Raw genomic sequence first — 13810 nt, forward strand, 5'->3', positions numbered from 1 at the left:
AGGCACATGGTGAAGGCCTGGGGTGGGGTGGGGCGGGGGGGGAGGGGAGGGGTGAAATACTGTGGCCTGCAGGCCATATGCTGGACAAGCCAGCCATAGAGCAACACTTCATCTCTCAGTTTTAACTATATGTGTTGCTCCACTTTGGCTCCTGTCTTTAGATGTCCTTCACTCTGACCTGCTTCTGTTTCACCATAATAGGAATATTCCTTCCCTCAAGTTGTACTTACTCCTTTCCTTCATACCTCTTGGATTATTCCATATTTAAGTGACTATGAAAGTACGGAAGCAGATATACTCTGGCCCAGGGTTTACACCATGCCACTGAGAGAGCGTAGCTTATATAATCTATATTAGCATGAAATGTTTATGAATTAAGGTGTGATGATGCCGCATAGAAACTATAATAATAGCAATTTTGCTTAGACGTGCGCTTGAATTGTGACCACGAAGAGTGGCCACCAATATATACGCAAACTAATAATGATGACCAAAATGTTTGTTACGTTCAAATGAGCTTATACTAACATTTGCGTTATTAAATCTGTATTGAAAACCTCATAGGCCGTAAATTAGCATGAGCTGCAGCTTAGCTGCCTGGCTCTCATATATAAATGCATTTTTCTATTTTCCAGGGTGCTGACTCACAAGGGGCCATGACCCTGTTTATTCGTTTTCTTCGACTTGGAAGATGAATGTAACCATGTAAATCAGTTTCCCGCCGCTTCTCATCGTCTTGCAAAATAAATGTTAAAATGAATTGAAACAGTGTAGATTAATGTAATGTACAAGGTCATTCAAACCGGTGAAGACTATGGAACTGCTGACCAAAAGATGTGCAAAGAATTACAAAAAGATGAAATCATACCGGACGTGCCACTTTTGAAGACATCAATTACGAAGACCAATCAAAGACTTGTAAAATAATATGGGGTGAAGATTAGGATTACCTAATGCTTATTTGATAGGGTAAAGATAGTGGGGTATAACGAATGTCCAATAGAATTTTGGGGAAATGTACAACGAAAAAGGGATAAAAACCCATGTCACAGGGAGGTCATTTAGGTGGGTTAGGGAATGCTATTGATTTTATCCAGAAACTCTGTTACTCTGTTTGGTGATTTGGTGGTTTACTTAAACCATCCTCGCCCTTAGAATTATCCATTTACACTTTACCTCCATATGAGGGAAGTGCCCTTTTGCCCCAGAGCTGAGTTCTGACTGATGGCAATTTGACCGATGTCCTGAAGACGAAGACTGAACCTGCGCGCTGACCTAATCCTTGGAGGGTAATTATTGTAATTTGTCTGTTTGCTTTTCCTTTCTAGGTACCAATTGCTTGCTTTTGACAGAGACCTTAGTTAGATGTTTTCCAAATTAGTGTTCTAAATTGTTTATTTATTTATTTATTTATTTTTTGTCCTCATTCAGCCCCGCTTGAAATCTCTCTTCATTCCTGTAACCTCTTCGCCCTTTTACCTAAGAAAAGATAGTCAAGTCAGGGGTGCACCTTTGTTTCTCTTGGTCCGCCTACACCGACCTGCCAAGGCTTCACTCGGTGCTTAATCATTGGACTGGGGCAAAGGAAAACTCCAAACTACAATTCCGCATAAATCCCCCTAAATCCCCCTCCGTGAAAATTTTAACAAAAACAATTTTTCAAGAAGACAAATATGACAACGCTCTACCCATTTTAATAAAGCTGCCCACATTTCTACACTTTTCTTTGTGCCCTGCACATTAAGGTCCAAATTTGCCACCCGAAGAGCAGCATTCAACCAGTCTGTAAAGCTAGGCGGGTGCTCCTTCAGCCATTTTTTGCAGATTTCCTTCCGTCCCAACACCGTTACAAAAAACAGAAGTGCACAACTGTTTTTATTCACTGTTTTCCATATCTCCTCCTCCTGGGGCTGCCCAAAAATAATTAGTGGGAGTGATAAATTGATTTTCCAACCCAACATAGAAGACCAGGCCCTACAGACCTCCTCCCAAAACAACCGTACCAAAGGGCAGTCCCAGAACATATGTATATCCGTTGCTCCTAACCCACCACATTTCGGGCACTTAATCTCTTCCCCCTTCTTAAATTTAGAGAGTTTTGCTGGAGATATGTATGCTCTATGTAGAGTATAAAGATGATTTTTTCTTAGTGGAGCCGGCTTTATTACTTCATATAAAGTCATACACGACTTCCTCCACCACAACCCAATCTTGTTCCCTGACATCACCTTGCCCCATAACTTGCTTGGTAAGTCAAAATTCTCGTCCAGAGTTTCTAAGATTTCTCAGTACCAAGCTGCCACCTTTTTCCCCCCAGCCGAGACTGTCAAGTCTAAAAAAAAAAAGAGTCCTCCAAAACATTTACCGCCCCTAATCCCACCTTAGTTACTTTTTCCCACTGTCTTATCTGTAGATATTTTAACCTGGACAGAGAACCATCCGTTATTCTTACCAATTCATCCCAAGAAAGTAGAGTACCTTCTCGCGCAATCTCCCCCCACCTTTCCACACCAGCCTTTTTAAGTGGTAGTACAAGAATATCCTGGAAGCATACTGGAGTACCCGGGGAATCCCAAATAGGGGCCTGATAACTATAATAATGTACACCCAACTGCCGCCTCAACTGGTAGCAGCTCCTTGCTATCCCTTGCAGCACTTTTAGTTTAACTTTTTTGAAAAATTTCGGGTCACCAAATTTAAATAGAAATGACTGTGAGCCCCCTTTTTCAGACGACACCATAGCTTTATACATTCTACCCACTGTAGAGTCGTCTGGGGATCTAAACAGCATACTTGAATTCTTAAACAAAAAAGCCCACGCATAATATGTCAAATCAGGAAGAGCCAGTCCTCCCTTTTCCCTTCTTCTGCAGAGCTTTTTCCATGATATCCTCGGCCCCTTTGAGTTCCAAATAAAACTACTTATTGCTTGCTGCATTTTATCTAAATGTGCCTTATGCATTGCCAAAGGAATAGCTGAAAACACAAAATTCCATTTGGGTAGAATAAACATCTTAATTAAATTTGTCCTCCCAATAATCGTCAAAGGAAGACAAGCCCATTTTTGTAACATACTTTTACATTCGACTAATAGCCTACGAGTATTCTTCTCTACTAGATCCTTCAAATTTTCAGTCACTGAAATAACAAGGTACCGTATTCCCTGTCTATTTGTCGATAGCCCTCCTACCATATTCCACTTCATAATTTCTGTTTTCTCCGCATTGATCCGGTACCCTGATATCCTTCCAAATTGTTCAGCCAAATCTTTAACTGTATTAAAAGCAAGGGTTAGGTTATTAGTATATATTAATACATCGTCTGCATATAACGAGATTTTCTTTTCCCAACCATTGCAGCGAAAGGGTGGGATATGAGGGTTTTGTCTGATTTTTCTAGCAAATGACTCAATATATAAATTAAACAATACCGGAGACAAGGGACAACCCTGCCTTGTACCTCTTGAAATGGAGATAGGGCCCGTAAGTTTACCATTCACCAAAATCTTAGCGTAAGGGGAAGTGTAAATCTGATTGATTATACCACAGAACTTTGGACCTAAATTGGCCCGCCTTAAAACTGATTTCAAGAACTTCCAATTAACTTGGTCAAAAGCCTTCATTGCATCCAACATCATAACCGCCAAAGGTGCGCCAAACGTTGTGGCCATGTCTATTGCCCCGATCAGTTCGAAGGTTAATTCGTGCAAATATCTACCTTTTGAAAACCCTTTTTGATCGGGGTGTACTAAAGCATTCACTGTCTTACTAAGCCTATCCGCTAAAATCTTAGCTAACAATTTATAATCGCTGTTCAACAAAGATATAGGCCTGTATGAGGCGCACTTCGCTGGGTTTTTGCCCGGTTTCAAGATTAGGGAAATCACAGCTTCATTCCATGAAAGAGGAATATCGTTGCCAAACTCCAGGATCCCTCCAAACAATTCTGTCAGCACTGGGATAACTAAATCCTCTAGTACCTTATAAACTTCCACTGGAATACCATCCGGGCCTGGCGCTTTTCCCGATTTACTACTAGTCAGGATTTTCCTAACTTCCTCAGCTGTTATCGGGGCGTTCAATACTTCCTTCTCCTGCCGCGATAATCCAGGGAATGCATCAACCCCTAACCAATCTGATATCATACCTTCATCCACCTCCAACTTCTCAGAATACAGTTGCGAGAAGAAATCCCGGAAAGCCGATTCTATTACCGCCCCTTCTATTGTTTTTTCACCTAAATGCCCCACTTCGACCTCCTTAATGTAGTTCCTGACACGGTCCGCTTTACCTTTCCAGGCTAGCAACTTCCCGGCATTTTCCCCATACTCGAAATGAGCCAAATTGCTTGCTTCCCATTTGCTTTGAATTCTTCCCTGTAGTACCTTTTCCATCTGACTTCTCAGCCTCTCCCACCTGGACCTCACCGTTGCCGTTTCCCCTACCTCAATTATTTTAGCTTTACATTTTCGCATTTCCTGCTCCAATACAAAAATCTCTTCCTTATACCGTTTATGTTTCTGAATGGAATAACTCCTTAATCCCCCGCGAATGACTGCTTTAAACGTGTCCCATACTACCGATAGAGGAGCAGAGCCCATATTTACACTAAAAAAGAATTCAGCTTCGTTACGCAAGTTTGACAACACCTCTTGATCTAATAACAGAGTTTGATCAATCGTCCACCGACCACTGGAACTAATCTGACAAAAGCACAAATTTAACTGCACCGCAGAATGATCTGATAAATGCGAGGGCAAGTACGTAATATTCTCAACCTCCTCTCTCAACCGCATGTCCAATAAAAAATAATCAATTCGTGAGGCGTCTATATTTCTTATTAAAGAAAGAAAAGTACCTACTATTCCCCGCCCTGTCCCTCCAAATATCACATAAACCCAATTCCTTCATCATCCTCCTCAGATACTGTTGCGATTTAGGTGTACCTCGTGATTTGGAGTTAAGCCTATCTAACTCATTATCCAGAACTACATTAAAATCACCCATCAAAATAACCGGATCCGAAAATTCCAAAAGCTGTGAACAAAGCTGCTTTAAGGGTTCTATATCATCGTAATTGGGCCCATAGTATCCTGCTAATATCAAATTCCGAGCTCCAAATTGCATTTTTACTATTACCTATCGCCCTGCTAAATCTGATTTAGACTCCAAAATTGCTACACCCCCCTGCTGTACATGTTTAACTAAAATCAACACTCCTTTATTATGATAGCTGTATTCTGTACATGCAAATGCTCGCACCCATCTTAATTTTTGTATTATATTAGTACACTCCGCCTTAGTAAGATGTGTTTCTTGCAAAACTAAAATTTGTGCCGTAGAGTCCTTCAAATACTGTAGTATCCGTTCCCTTCTTCGTCGCACCCTTAAGCCATTGACATTCCATGACAAAATTTGAAGTGGCATATTCGTCACCCTCTGACCTCCCCCCCTACTAGCCATCTATCAATCTTAAATAGTAACAAATAGTTGGGCTGAACGAGGCACTACTTTTTACTTTCTCCCCACCTTCCCCCCCAACCCCCCCCACTCCCCCCCCCCCCCCCTCGCTACCACTCTCTTGCCTACCCCCACCCATGGAGAACCCCCCCCCCAACTAAGGATCATACTGATCCAATTTTAGAGCGCTCCCGGGTTCCCAGGAGAGTTTCGCCTTTGTGCAGTACACGCAGCCTTATTCAATAGCTTGCTCACTTTTAACCATAGCCAATAATTCATCCGCTTCACTCAAGTCCCTAATGTTGTACATTTTGTTATTATACATAACTCTAAGAAAAGCTGGAAATTTCAACTGAGCCGAAACCCCCAAGGATCTAAAAATCTCCAAACGCTTCCCCAGCTCCCACTGCCTATCCATAGTTGCCCTGGATAGGTCAGACCTTATTTCGAACACAATATCCTTTGCTCTCAGAGACTTCAATTTCAATGCTCTGAATAAAATCTTTTCTTTCATCTGGTAAGACAAAAAATTAATCAAAATTTTCAGAGGTTTAGTGCTTTTTGTGCGTGGCTTAAAAGGGTCACAGTGAATTCTTTGAATATCCTTCCCAATATCATCCTCGGTTTCCTCTAGATCCACTGCTGATTTAATTAATGACACTACAAAAGATTTAAGATCGCCCCCTTCCGCACCTTCCGGAACCTTCAACAGTTTTAGATTATTCCTTCTTGAATAGTTTTCCATCTGCTCCATCCTGTTTTTTAGAACCAATTCACTCCTCCTCAAAGTCTCGATCTCGAGCTTATGCTGTACTAGGTCCTCCTTCAAACACCCCATTGCTTTCTCCAGGGCCTGTGTTCTTACCATTACGCCATCGATTTTTTTTTTCCAAGTTAGCACACACCTCTCTTATCTCCCCTTGATTTACCTCTGAGTTCGCAAAGCCCTTTTTAACATCCTCAGAGATAGACAAGATTAAAGCCTCCAGTGAAGTACTCAGTAAAGGGGGGGTCCCTGAGTTGGCCAGTGCCATCTCCGACACTACTTCCCTAGATACGTGATCTTGAACTTCCGCCGGGCTATTGTTTGGGGTTTGAACTAACACTGTGGCCATCCGTTCTTCTAACCCTGGTGGGGAGGATCTTGCCCCCTCCCTGCCCTCATCCAGAATGCTTTCCGCCTGCCTGGTGGTATCTTCCATTACAGCTCTTACCTGCCCAGGAATAAGCGTAACTACCTCCGGTCTCACTTTAAAGAAGGACCTTAGAGAGGGTGTCAGCCTATCTCTACCCTTGAGTTTACTCTCTCCCGCTTTCCTCCCCGCACTCCTACCTCCTTCCCCCGGTTTAAGTCTCAAGGTTTTTTTTTTTAACTAATCCGCCCTTCTCCTCTATAATGGGAACCGTGCTGTCCTGGGACAACTGAGCCGTCCCCTCCACTGTTGTAAAAGGGGGTGGGGGAGCAAGAAAAACGCCCCCCTCCCCACTCTGCCTCACCGTCTTCCTTCTTGCGTCAAACTCCGAGATCTCTTTAGGCTGTTCACTTAGCCGCTCACCCAGCCGCCGCTTCTCAAACACGGCTCCGGCCGCTCTGATATTGCCGCTGGCACTGCCGCTATTGCCCCGAAGGGGAATACGTGCTGCGTTTTTTCGATACCAGCGGACAGCCCCCGCTGCCCTCCGAAATTCCTTCGATGTTGTGGAGTTCGGCGCGCACATCCGCGCACATCCGTATGCCTCTACGACCTCCGACTCGCACCGCCGCTCGTCTACGGCATACTGCCACGCCCCCGGGAACCAGAACGAGAGACGCTCTAGCGCGCTACACGACCTGCGTAGCCGCCATGTTCTCCTCCCACCAACAGATCTATTGCATCATTCATTCTAAATTGTTTTGCATGAAGCCCAACATGCGAATGCTAATCAGTGGTTAGGACAGGTGTTCATCAATCTGACAAAAATAGACAAACGACCGAAACTATGTTTTGTTGAACTGACGTGGTATTGACTCTCTGCTAAAACTGATCTATGTTCACGCCCTGTTATGTTCTGATGTTCGTGATTCTTGCTTTAATGAAAGCTTACCAAAGTTGCCATATCGTGACTATGCTATTATGTTTCTTGGTGTTGAGATTAACACATTTGCTATTAGATTGTAATTAATAGGGAATAAAACTCATAACATTCTACTAAACAAGGTGTGTTTATTCATGGCTGAAAGGTCATGGAATCATCTTTGAACTGATTAATGACTTTGACTAAAGTAAAATGCATTGTCGTGATAAATATTGATGACATTATTGATGTATTGATTGATATATTGATTAGCTATCTCGTCCTACGGTGTCTCTCAACTGGGTCAAAAGATTCATTGGCCTAAAACGAGTCCTGATGTGAAATAAATTATCAAAAAGGGACGCGTTATCAGTTCTGGTAGCAGAGCGACGGTTTGCCCCTTTGGGGCCCTAGGACGGAGAATCATTGTTTAAATTGTTTTTCTGAGATAATGCAAATTGGAGGTATGATGTGTTTCTAAATTCACCATGACTTTCCCGGGATCTCGGAGCCTGCCTAAGTGAGTTGGGAATGTTCTCGCCATCATAGCGTGTGTGGTATAGGGTTTTGCGCTTGCTCAGCTTATGCCTTTTTGCAGGTGATTGTGAAATTTGTGTGTATTTAGGCCAGGTAAATGTTGTTTTAGTAGGAGTGGGCGTACTCCACAGTATGAGAGTAGGGAAGTAGGCGTACTTCATGTGAGTGTGTCGCTTTGTGCTCAAAATTATCCACGTGGTTGGTTGTTTATGTACGGACCCGTCGTGGTCTAAGACTCCGGAGTATATTAACAAGTGTAGGAGACACTTGGGTTTATGTTGTAATTTGTGCGGTTTAATAGGTCAATCGGGCGTGGTTGACAAGTCAAGTTTGAGTCAAAATTGTATGTGTGAAACCTTGGATGGAGATTTGGCAAGTTCTAAAGTGCACTAAGACGAACCATTGACAAGTCGAGAGTAGGATTTGCGGGTCGAATTCTGTTTGCGTATGCGGGAATTGAGAAGGAGAGAGTAGCAGCCGAGGCTTCAAGTGAAATCTCTGTAAAGTTCTGAAGCGGATGTGTTACCCTTCCTGTTGTAAACCGGCAGATTTGTGGTGTTGTTAAGGTGCTTGCAGTAAACTTTTGCATTCATTTGGTGTGAATCCAGTGAGGGGCGGACGAGCCGCAAGACTTTGTCAGCTGCAGTGTGTGAGTGTGACATCAGTGGTGCCGTGCTGAGATAGGACAGTTGTCGAGAGGGGTCGCGCACGGATTGGTTGCCGTCCGTGGGAGGCAATAGGTTGAGAAAGGTGGGTGAAGAGTGTCCTGGGAATGAATGTCACTTTCTGATTAAATACAACAAGAAGAAAAGACGCAGAGATGAATTTTGTCAAAGCTTTTAAGAGTGCTCTGAAAGGAGACGTATACATTATGGCGAGTGAAGGGGAGCCTACACCGCCTGAGGGTACTCCAGCTTACATAGTTATGGAGGAAAAAGGTGTTGCGCCTTGTTTATGGATGAAACAGTGGTGCAATTCAACAGAGAAAGGGGGATGTTTGGCGTTCCCAGAACATGGGACGTTCAATACGAGGGTGCTAGAGAATTTGAGGTGGATGTTAAGCGTACAGAAACCACCTCCGAGGCCAGCTCAGTATGAGGCTTTAGCGATTTGGGATCTAATGGCTCTTAAACAGAAACAAGAAAAAATCCAAAGAAGAATAAAAAGGGCAGAAAAGACTTATGCAGAAGCTAGGTGGGATATTGAGAGCAAAATGTGGAGACGGGGAATAGTTGATGGATTTAAATTGTTCCCAGCAATAACACAGGGAGAAGAGACGCAGGGAAAGAAAGTCACCTGTAAAACAGACAAAGACTCTAGTAAGCCTAAGGAAACCAAGAGACCTTGGGAAGAAGAAGATGACTCAGACGATGAAGAATTTATGGATCGAATATTACATGATCGCCCGTCACCTTATGCGGCAAGCGACAATGTACCGAGCACTAGTATGGGTCCTGGGAACCAGATGCAGGAGAAGGGAGTTACTGATACGGTACAGACTAGTGATACGGGTTCGATACAGAATGGTGTCAGTGTACCCACTGCGCCAGACATGCAGATACAGTTGCAACCTCCACCGCAGATACAGAGAATCTATCCAGACGTCCCAGTGCTAGAGACTACTACAAACCTGATAGTGCTGCCAGACCCGATATATACAAAATCGAGGTTAGTGCAGATTGAGCCAACTCCACAATTGCTGCCCCAGCCGCAGCCACAACTGATACCAGGATATAACCCAGCAGCAGGTCCTCCATTAATACCTGCCCCGGCTTCAGAGGATCACACCTTTGGAGTCGCAGCTCCACGGAGTTTGGGACCAGGTCAGACACGAGCTGCCATATCATTGCCAATTACTGTTGGTCCACCTGTACCACTATATGCACAGGGTAAACCTGAGACAAGTGGTCAAGGAATAGGGACCTAGTAAATAATGAGAGGGGAACTCACAGGAACCCCTCGATCAAGATCGCAAACAGCGGAACACCTCAGGTCTCTGATAAGCCTTAGTCCGATTGGGGCTCCTATTGAGGCGATAAGACAAGTAGGGTCAAGTGTGCTAGCACCTCAGACAATGAGCGTGGATACATCACAGACTCCAATAATGCAGGCCGGAAATATCTTGTTGCAAGGTTTTTCTGTGCAGCAATTAAACGAGTGGCTGGGAAATAATAAACCTTCACAACTTGCTGCAATAACGGCAGAAAAAGATGATTACCTGAACTTTGTGAGTCTGGGGGTGGAAGCTGCTGAACTAGTGGATGGAACAATGGGGGTAAACCGATTAGAGTCATACACAGAAGCAGAACTGAGATATCTGTGTCCTAAGATTACTAAAGAAGTAGGCAAGGTATATCAGAGATTAGCGAACCTGGCAGACAAGTACAACATTGATATTGAGAACACTAAACATTTGAAAAGAAGTTACAGGTTAGACTTCGATTCAAAAGACTTTGAGCATATGAGGTCTGCCGGAATGAAAGCGCATTTAAAAGAAATACTGCAGAGTGCGCAAATCTGGGGAGCGTTAGAAAAGTGGGAAGGCAGATGGGCAAAGAAAAGAGATAAGGAGAAAGGTGACAGTCCGGGGTCAAGTCAGGCTAAAACTTCACCCAGTACGGAATCAGTAAAAATACTACCCATGAGAGAAACAGCTGGTGGAGTTTTAATTCATGTGCCGTGGTCCAGAGGAGACATTCTATCTTTTACTAATGATTAACCCAGATTGAGGGAGAAACCGATCGAGTGGTATAAAAAAAACAGATAGGTTTGTGAAGCTTGCAAAGTGTCTCTGGGAAGACTTGAATACCTTGTTTGAGATCATTGTTCCGCCTGATTTGTGGCTCGAGTGCAAGAGAGGGGTAGACTGGCCGACGAAGGAGCCGGCAAGGGATAAGGTGACCGGAGCACCCTCTGAGGAGGTGATGAAGTACTATCATAAAGTGATTGAGTTTTTGAAGCAGAAAGTGTTGCCGAAGGTGACAGACTGGCAGAAAATCGACAGGACCTCACAGGAGGTTAAGGAATCAATACATGCTTATTATGAGAGATTGTTGAAGGCATTCAAACATTACAGTGGTACTGAGACCATTGAGCCGAAAGACATGAATCATCTTATGTTCAGATTTGTTGAAGGGCTGAGACCAGAGGTTAGCCAGATGATTAAGAATCATTTGATTTGTTGGCAAGCGAAGCCGATTGATGAGGTGTTGCAGTATGCGAAATACTGTAGTGACAAAATTGAGCTGAAGCAGAAAAAGTTAAAGGAGAAAGTGATGGTGATAGTGATGCAGATAAGGGCAGCGCAGGCTGGTATGCAGGGAAATGGAGTTCAACAAATGATACAGCAGCAACCGCAAGGGAATGGTGTGTTTCAGGCACAACCAAGAGGTCGAGGTTTTGTGAATCACGGTCCAGACTTAAATACTGTTGTGGTTCAAAATGACGTGCAAGGGATGAAAAAGATGTCACCATGTCACACGTGCGAGGGCGTGGGGCATTGGAAGCGGGAATACCCAAATGTGGTGCAGGATGGTGTCGTTCAACAAAGCACTAATGTCGGTACATTGCAAAATATGAGAGGTCCAAAACTGAGAAATCAAAACTCGAACTTCCAAAATAACATGATTCAGGTGCAAGGGTTACAGCCCATGCAGCAAATGCAAATGCCGCGTGTTCAACCAGCGCAAATGCACAAGTACAACAGCAGGTTCCCATGGTACCTAGACAGCAAATGCAATTACCAATGGCTCCGATGAGACAGCAACAGGTGATGCTTCCTCAACAGGTCACAGGCCAGGTGATGAGTCAAAATAATACAGTACAGCAATTCCCATTGCGTGGTGAAGATGGAATGAATGAGGAGTGGTCGGATGACAGCTCAGATAGTGAAGAGTGCAGGCTTTCAGCATCCCTAGAGGTAGATCAGAGGGGACCCCATGTAGAAGGAAAGGTAATGGGTCACAAGGTTTCATTCTTGGTTGATACCGGAGCTACATGCTCTACAGTCAGAAGTGCAGAGGTTCCGAAATTACCACTTTCGGGGCGTACCATAAGAGTGGTCGGAGTAGCAAACCAGTACCTGACAAATCCGATTACAGATCCAGTGCAAGTTGAGATCGGCAACTTCCAGGGACTGCATAAGTTTGTAGTCTGCTATTCGAGTCCGGTATCCCTACTGTGAAGAGACTTACTGTGCAAGACGAAATGTTTGATTACATGTTCCAATGACGGAATTGAGGTGCAGACAAACAGTGATGATGAAGGAGATGATGGTCAGTTCTCAGAGTTAGAGACAGGAACTGCAAATGAAGATTACCCTATTGATTACATTATTCCCGATGCTTACAGTGATCGACTTACCTGCTGAGTTACAAGGGACAGTGACAGAGAAAGTGTGGGATTTGACAGGAAAAGAAGTGGGATTGATAAAAGGAGTAGAACCAGTTAAAGTACAAGTGAAACCAAATGCAGTGTTTCCCCAGGTGCCGCAATATCACATGGCACAAAATGTTCTTATTCTAGTGTCCCAAATAATTGCAGACTTTGTGAAACAGGGAGTCCTGAAGAAAGTGTTGAGCAGCCCATGTAATTCACCGATAATGGGTCTGAAAAAGCCCTGTGTGAAAGTTCGAATTGTGCAGGATTTAAGAAAAATAAACAAGATTGTGGTAAAATGTTGCCCCTTAGTGCCCAATCCAGTAGTGATTATGTTTCAGGTCCCGTGTGATGCTGAATGGTTCACCGTTGTAGACCTGTCAGAAGCTTTCTTTTCGATACCTGTTCACGAGGACAGCCAGTTTTTATTCAGTTTAAAATTCCTGGACAAGGTGTATAGTTGGTGCAGAATTCCTCAAGGGTTTTCTGAGTCACCGTCCATCTTCAATAAGATATTGAAAAAGGACTTAGAATCCTTAGTACTGCCTTTTAACTCTACTCTAGTGCAGTACATTGACGACTTGCTGATTGCATCCAGGGCAAGGGATGACTGTAGGTATGACACAATTGCTTTACTAAATCATTTGGGAAAGAATGGACATAAAGTGTCACCCAAGAAGCTGCAGTACTGCCAGAAAGAAGTGAAGTACTTAGGACACTTAATTGAAAGAGGGTCCAGGAGAATATTGAAAGAAAGAATAACAGCCATTTTGCAAATGAACCCCCCCAACAACAAAGAGAGATGTCAGGATGTTTTTGGGAATGGTGGGCTACTGCTGCCAGTGGATACCCAACTCCTCAATTATCTCAAAACCATTGATAAAGCTGACAGGCAAAGAGATCAAGGATGAGCCGTATACCATAGCTTTATCCAAGGAAGATCTTGAGTCATTCATGGAATTGAGAGAGTGCATGTGCAGGGCACCAGCTTTGAGTATGCCTGATTACACAAAGACTTTTCTACTGTTTTGTCATGAACGTGATGCTTGTTCTTTGTCTGTCTTGACACAGGTGCATGGAGGTGCAAATCGCCCTGTAGCATATTTTTCAGCTACCTTGGACCCCGTTGCAGCAGCCTTACCGGGTTGCTTGCGCGCAGTTGGTCAGAGCCTCACGCAGTGTGAAGGCATAGTAATGGGATATCCCCTAACAGTAATGGTTCCGCATTCAGTTGAAATTTTGTTGACTCGAACCAAAACCCAGCACATGACAAATGCTCGTCTTACCAAATATGAGACAATTATACTGGGGTCACCTAATGTTTTGCTGAAACGATGTACTGTGTTGAACCCGGCAATTCTACTTCCTGCTGAGAATACTGA

At 43.7% G+C, this 13810-nt stretch overlaps 1 protein-coding gene and 1 long non-coding RNA gene across 4 annotated transcripts in view; one reads left to right on the plus strand and one right to left on the minus strand.

Annotated features, from left to right (window-relative positions):
* Positions 1-13810, minus strand: part of LOC138250355 (uncharacterized) — a 181222-nt gene that overhangs the window by 69955 nt on the left and 97457 nt on the right. The window lies entirely within an intron of this gene.
* Positions 1-13810, plus strand: part of TGDS (TDP-glucose 4,6-dehydratase) — a 377842-nt gene that overhangs the window by 58348 nt on the left and 305684 nt on the right. The gene's annotated exons all lie outside the window — the stretch shown is intronic.

The sequence above is a fragment of the Pleurodeles waltl genome, chromosome 8, assembly GCF_031143425.1.
Source record: "Pleurodeles waltl isolate 20211129_DDA chromosome 8, aPleWal1.hap1.20221129, whole genome shotgun sequence".
Lineage (NCBI taxonomy): Eukaryota > Metazoa > Chordata > Amphibia > Caudata > Salamandridae > Pleurodeles > Pleurodeles waltl.